This window comes from Arachis ipaensis, chromosome B3 (genome assembly GCF_059453495.1).
Source record: "Arachis ipaensis isolate K30076 ecotype BB chromosome B3, ASM5945349v1, whole genome shotgun sequence".
Lineage (NCBI taxonomy): Eukaryota > Viridiplantae > Streptophyta > Magnoliopsida > Fabales > Fabaceae > Arachis > Arachis ipaensis.
This window is the reverse complement of record NC_142438.1, coordinates 53,289,031-53,296,350: the sequence shown is the minus strand read 5'-3', so window position 1 is coordinate 53,296,350 and position 7,320 is coordinate 53,289,031. Positions and strand designations below refer to the sequence as shown.

Here is a 7,320-nt window from a genome sequence, read left to right as displayed (position 1 = left end):
AGGCAGAGGTACTTACGGTAACTAAAGAATACTGACTGAACCAAAGAACACAAGCCTCAGCGATGGTTCCGTTAGTAGTTCCAGCAACAGATGAAGTAGTCCCCAAAACGAATACTAGTTGTAACATAAATCTCCAAACAGAGCCAGGAACCATCTCCAGTAAAGGCAGCGACAATGTCACTTACTATAACCATTTTATTTAATACAACTAGTGTTAGCAACAATGCTTCTAGGTAGGAATGAATTGATGGAACAAGAGGGAATCAGAAACAGGGTAAGGCTTACCCAACAGCAGCGGTTCAAAATGGAGCTAGGGCAAGGCCAGAGCAACATCAACTCCACAGCGGTAGTGGCGCCTTGTCAGAATCCAAAGCCCAGGAGCAGAGGCAGAAAGGCATCTTCTTTCCCTGATTCACGCGGCGCTGTTCTTTGTGGTGCTCAATCGGCGATGGCATGAGCTCCGGCGACAGTGGACTGCAGAGAGGTCAACGGTGGCGAGGCAAGGTGCATACGGCGGCAACGCGGAAGGACTCCGACGGGGTGGTTGGACCTCTGCTCGGCCTCAGATCCGTTCTCTTCTTCGTGCGTCTCCCTCTCTCTCAGCCAGGTTTGGCGACTCGCGGATGGACCGAATTACGGCGGCACAGGGACGGTGGTGCGACGGCAAGACGTGGGTCGACGGCAGGGCGCAGCGGCACGCTCTCTTCTCTCTTCCCTTGCGTGACAACCCTCAAGGAATGACTCGACAGTACGGCAAGATGGGACGGCAGCCTTGAGCAGGACGGCGGCGCGATGGCGGCGGTGAGACCAGCACGCCAGCACGAGTCTTCCTCTCCTTCTCCCTTATTCCGCGGCCCCTTCCCCTTACCCCCATTCTTCTTTCTTTTTCGTTCTTTCAGAGAAAAGGGAAACTGTGTGTGTATTGCCGCTGCTGGGTGTTTGGGGGAAAGGTGCGTTGTTGATGGGGAAACCGGGTAACCGGGTTAGGGTTTTAGGGTTTCATTTTGAAAATTAGGGTTAAGGGTATTTTTGTAATTTTACTCAAAAATAGGGATAATATAGTAATTGAAACCCAAATTAAATTCAACACTAATTATATATAGAAAATACTATTTGCTCATCAATTTCACAAATTATTTTCCATAAAATGCCCAAATTAAAATAATTAGAAATAATATAATTGAACCCTTTTATTTTTCCAAAGTAGCAGTATTAATATTTAAAATATTACTTATCTAGTCCAAATCATATAAAATCCTTATTATTTCATAACTACCAGCCTTATACCTTAAATATAGAAAATAATCCAATAATTATAAAATTGTATAATAATCATAACTTATCTCAAGTTCAATAAATCAAAACTTGCCTTAATTATCTTTAATAAAATAATCTCTGGAATTAAGGCTATAAATAACTATATGATTTGAGACTTGATCATAATAAGACTTTTCAAAAGTTCTGGGTCTTACAATCCACAGTCTAAGATTTTTCTAGCTGTTCTTTGAGGGCCAAAATATCCTCCACTCTCAGAAGAGTGGCAAGCCTCTAAATCGGACTGGAATTCTGATTGAGGCACACATCTTCTAATTACCTGGTCAGCACCATACCTCCATAAGTATGGGTCATCCCATATTTAATATTTAGACCCGCTTTTCAGCTTGTCTCTTTTATGCTTAGTAAAATTAGGAGGGAAAGTATGGCTAACTAGATAATTAGCTACATGTGCATACCAAGGAACTACTTCAGATACTGCGTGCAAGCTATCAAATGAAAAAGCATCATTGATAGGAGTGGAGTCATCCTTAATGTGCTCAAGGCGACTCAAGTGGTCTGCCACTAAATTCTGGTTACCACTCATATCCTTAATTTCTAAATCAAATTCTTGCAGCAACAGTATCCAACGTATTAACCTTGGTTTGGACTCTTTTTTAGCTAATAAATATTTTAGAGCTGCATGGTTTGAGTACACTACCACCTTAGTACCAAGTAAATAGGCTCAGAATTTATCCGGAGCAAAAATAATAGCTAGAAGCTCTTTTTCAGTGGTAGTGTAATTAGACTGAGCAGCGTCTAAGGTCTTAGACGCATAAGCAATTACAAAAGAATCCTTACCTTCGCGCCGAGCCAGCGCCGCTCCTACTGCATGGTTGGAGGCATCACACATAATCTCAAAAGGCTGGCTCCAGTCTGGTCCTCTCATAATCGGATCTTAAGTCAAGGCAATTTTCAGCTTATCAAATGCTTGCATGCAATCCTCACTGAACTCGAACTCAACATCTTTCTATAGCAGTCTAGATAAAAGCAATGCTACCTTACTGAAGTCCTTGATAAATCTCCTGTAGAAACCTGCATGGCCAAGGAACAAACGGACTTCCCTCACAGAGGAGGGGTAAGGCAAACTAGAAATGACATCTACCTTTGCTGGATCTACAGAAATACCAGTATTAGAGACAACATGTCCTAGAACAATCCCTTATTTTACCATAAAGTGATATTTTTCAAAATTTAAAACAAGGTTTGAACTAACACACCTGTCTCATACTCTAGCTAAACTATCCAAGCAAAGGCTAAATGAATCACCATATATGCTAAAATCATCCATAAAAACTTCCATAAAGCTCTCAATAAGATCTGAAAAGATACTCATCATGCATCTTTGTAAAGTAGCCAGTGCATTACATAAGCCAAAAGGCATCCTCTTATATGCATATGTTCAAAAAGAACATGTAAAAGTAGTCTTTTCCTGATCTTCAGGAGCTATATGAATTTGAAAATAGCCTATATATCCATCTAAAAAGCAGTAATGGGATTTACCTGACAGGCGATCAAGCATCTGATCAATAAATGGCAAGGGGTAATGATCCTTGCGAGTAGCTTGGTTGAGACGCCTGTAATCAATGCAAATTCTCCATGAATTCTGTACTCTAGTTGTCAGGAGCTCTCCATGCTCATTCTTCACTGTTGTGACTCCAGACTTCTTGAGCACCACTTGTACTGGACTGACCCATTCATTGTCCGAGATGGGGTAGATGATGTCTGCTTCAAGTAGCCTGGTCTCTTCTTTCTTGACAACTTCTAAGATGGTGGGATTCAATCTTCTTTGGGGTTGATGGACAGGTCTTGCTCCCTCTTCTAAGAATATCCTATGCTCACAAACTTGAGGGCTGATGCCTACTATATCCGCCAAGTGTGTCTTCTCAGCACATTGAGCAGCTGCTCCTCTTGTTGGAAAGTGAGTTCCCTTGTAATGTTAACTGGGAGCTTCTGATTATCCTCAATGTAAGCATACTTGAGGTGGGTGGAAGGGGTTTTAATTCCAATATCTGCTCATAGCTGGGCTCTGGGTCATCTGGAGCTAGTGATAATGGCAAAGTGTCCTCATTATGTTCAGAGGGTGTCCCCACACTTGGACCTTGCTCCATGTGCTTCTCTTCTACTTCTTCTTGGTGAACTTCAGCTACAGTTTCATCAATAATGTCACACTGAAAGATAGAATGATCTTTCGAAGGGTGCTTCATAGCTTCTTTTAAACTAAAACTCACTGCTCTGCCATCTATCTCAAAGGAGTAAGTTACTGAGAAGGCATCCAGCTTGAACTTCGAAGTCTTCAGGAATGGCCTTCCAAGCAGGATTGATGATGGTCTTCCTGAGTCATTAGGGGGCATTTCCAATATAAAAGTCAATGGGAAATGTGAGCCCCTTAATGCTCACCAACACGTCTTCTGCGATTCCAACCACAGTAATAATGCTTTTATCTGCTAAAACAAAACAAGCTGCCGACCTTTTTAAGGGAGGGAGCCTCAAAGCATCATATATAGACAAAGGCATAATACTCACGCACGCTCCTAAATCACACACGCAGTCGGAAAATATTACACCCCCAATGGTACAGTTAACCATGCATGGACCTGGGTCACTACATTTTTCAGGTATACCTCCCATTAAAGCAGATATAGAACTACCTAAAGGAATAGTTTCTAATTCATTAATTTTATCTTTATGTATGCATAAATATTTCAGAAACTTTGCATATTTAGTTACTTGTTGAATAACATAAAAAATGGGAATAGTTACCTCAACCTTTTTGAAAATTTCTACCATTTTGGAATCAAGTTCCATCTGCCTCCTGGACTTCCGTGCAAGGTGTGGAAATGGAATAAGAATGGTGCCACTTGCAGCTTCTGCATCCTTAGGTGCTCCATGCCTTGGCTGTGCTATGATAAACCCCATATTTAGGGTTTATCTTGTGTTGAATTTAGAGGGTTTTGTCAACCTTTCTCCCATTTATCCAATGAAATAGCATGGTTTTGTAAATTCTCCTTTAATTGTGCTTAAGAGTGAAAACATGCTTTTTAGGTCCTTAATTGTCTAATCTTGATTTATCTTTGATTCCATTAGATGCCTTGATATATTTGTTAAGTGATTTCAGATTTAGGAGGCAAAGATTGGATCAATGGAATGAAGAAAAAGCATGTAAAAATGGAGAACTCATGAAGAAATGAAGGAATCGCAAAAGCTGTCAAGCCGACCTCTTCGCACTTAAATGACCATAACTTGAGCTACAGAGGTCCAAATGATGCGGTTCCAGTTGTGTTGGAAAGATAACATCCGGGGCTTCGAAATGATATAAGATTTGTCATAGTTGCATTTGCGCATAGGGGCGTGCACGCGCACGGTGCGCGGACACACCGATGGTGGCACATGCTTCACTTAATGCAACCCGTGGCTAGCGATTTTAGAAGCCTTGTGGGCCCAATCCAACTCATTTCTGATGCTATTTAAGCCAAGGATTGAAGGGAAATCAACATACTTTACATACTTTCACACATTAGTTTAGTTTAGACTAGTTTTAGAGAGAGAAGCTCTCACTTCTCTCTAGGATTAGGATTAGGATTAGGTTTAGTTCTTAGATCTAGGTTTTAATTCATGCTTTCTTCTACTTTTGCTTCTCAATTCTTGTTGTTACATTCATCTTCTTCTATTCTTTTGTTGTAATTTCCTTTATGTTGTTTCTATGATTTATTGTAGATCTACTCTTATTCCTTCTATTTTCTTCCAATTCAATTTGAGGTAATTCATAATAATTGTGCTTCTTTTAGTTGTTGTTGTTAATTCTTTGCAATTAGTTGTTGTTAAATTTTACTCTTGTTATTGATTTACTATGCTTTATTCTTTTGCCTTCCAAGTGTTTAATAAAATGCTTGGTTGGATTTTAGTGTAGATTTTATTCCTCTTGGCTTTGGTAGAGTAATTAGTGACGCTTGAGTTATCTAATTCCTTTGTAGATTGATAATTAGAAGTTGCTAATTAATTTGGATACCACTAAAGCTAGTCTTTCCCTTGGGAGTTGGCTAGGACTTGTGGAATCAAATTAATTCATCCACTTGACTTTCCTCCATTGTTAGAGGTTAACTAAGTAGTAGCAATGGACAATTGTGGTCACAATTGAGGAGAATAACTAGGATAGGACTTCTAATTCTCATTCCTTGTCAAGAGCTTTTCTAGTTGTTAGTTTATTTTCATTGTCATTTACATTTCATGTTTCTTATCCCAAAAAACCCCAAAATACAACCCATAACCAATAACAAGACACTTTATTGCAATTCCTAGGGAGAACGACCCGAGGTTTAAATACTTCGGTTTATAGATTTTAGGGGTTTGTACTTGTGACAAACAAATTTTTGTATGAAAGGATTATTGTTGGTTTAGAAACTATACTTGCAACGAGATTTCATTTGTGAATTCTAAACCACACAAGAATCCAATCATCATGCTACTTCATCTTCAACTATGTCTTGTACTTCCTCTTCCTCTTCAGCATCTTCCACTTCAACTATGTCTTCAACTGGGGCGTGTTCTTGTGGGCTTGGCTCGTCCTGATTCCTCTCTTGCAGTGTGGTTCCGAACCTCAAAGTTTTGGCATTGATGCCACCCTTGGGGTTGGATAAGGGTTGAGAAGGAATATTGGAGCTTGAAGGCTGATTATTGGAACTATTCATTGATCCAATCTGTGAGGTAAGAGCTTGTACAACAGAGGTTAGACCGTTCAAGGTGGAGCTAAGTGTATTCTCCATGGTCTTTTGTCTTTGCTCAATAGACTGAAGCATTTCATCATGAGAAGAAAAAGAAGGGTAAGTGATCTGAGGGGCCTGCTGTTGGTTATTTTGAGGTGCTTGGGACTGCCTTTGGTGAGGTGCTCTGTAAGACTGGTTTTGGTTCTGCTGTCTGTTGTTGTTATTCCACCTCTGATTTTCATTATTGTCTCTGCCTCCTCTGTTGTAGTTGTCCCTCCAACCTTGGTTGGAATTATCCCTCCATCTCTAGTTGGAATGGTCTCTCCATCCCTGGTTGGAGTTGTCTTGCCAACCTTGGTTGTAGTTGTCTTGCCAACCTTGGCTGTAGTTTCCACCTTGGTTGTAATTGCCGCCTTGTTGATTGTACCCTTGATTTGGGCGGTCATAGAAATTATGAGTGGCTACTACAGTGTTGTCCTCGTGTTGGAGCTGTGGACACTCATTAGTGTAATGACTATAATCAGCACATATTCCGCATACTCTCTGAGGAACTAACTGTTGACCTTGTTGCGGTGGGGGAGGATGAGGTTGTTGTTGATTTAGGTGTATTTACTTCAGTAGGTTGGTCATCTCACATATATTCTGTGTAAGAGCAGAAGTCTCAATGCTAGAGAAAACCTCTGCAATAGCCTTTGAGTGGCTGCTCCTGTGCCTGTGATTCTGAGTGGACTCATCTAGGTCGCTGATCAGTTGCCACGCTTGATATGCGGTCTTGTACTTTTTTAGAAAACCATTACTTGCACCATCTAATGTAGTATTATCCCGAGGCTTCATGCCTTGAGTGAAGTAGCTGATCAACACTAACTTGTCAATCATGTGATGGGGACATGCGTCCAGAAGATTTTTGAAGCGCTCTCAGTACTCATAAAGAGACTCTGATTCATCTTGAATAATGCAAGAGATCTCTTTTCTCAGTCTATCTGTAACTTCAGCTGGAAAGTATTTTTCCAGGAATTCTCTCCTGAGCGTATCCCAGTTAGTGACGGTCACTTCAGGTTGAGTGTAGTACCACTCCCTTGCCTTTTCCTCAAGAGAAAACGGGAAGGCGGTCAGCAAAATAGAAGTTTCATCTGCACCATGACGCCTAACAGTAGAACAGGCTGTCTGAAAATCCCTTAGGTGCTTGATAGGCTCCTGAGCAGGTAAGCCATGAAACTTAGGCATCAAGTTGATTAGTGCAGTCTTCAGTTCAAAATCTGCAGCCAGATTTGGATGACGCACTTGATATGGTTGCAGACTAAAG

The 7,320-nt window shown here is 40.8% G+C and overlaps 1 non-coding gene across 1 annotated transcript; it reads left to right on the top strand.

Annotated features, from left to right (window-relative positions):
• Window positions 1-6,887: 6,887 nt before the first annotated feature.
• LOC148570660 (small nucleolar RNA R71) lies at window positions 6,888-6,995 on the top strand. The gene has a single exon (XR_015908567.1). It is a non-coding gene; the product is annotated as a small nucleolar RNA R71 (small nucleolar RNA).
• Window positions 6,996-7,320: the final 325 nt, after the last annotated feature.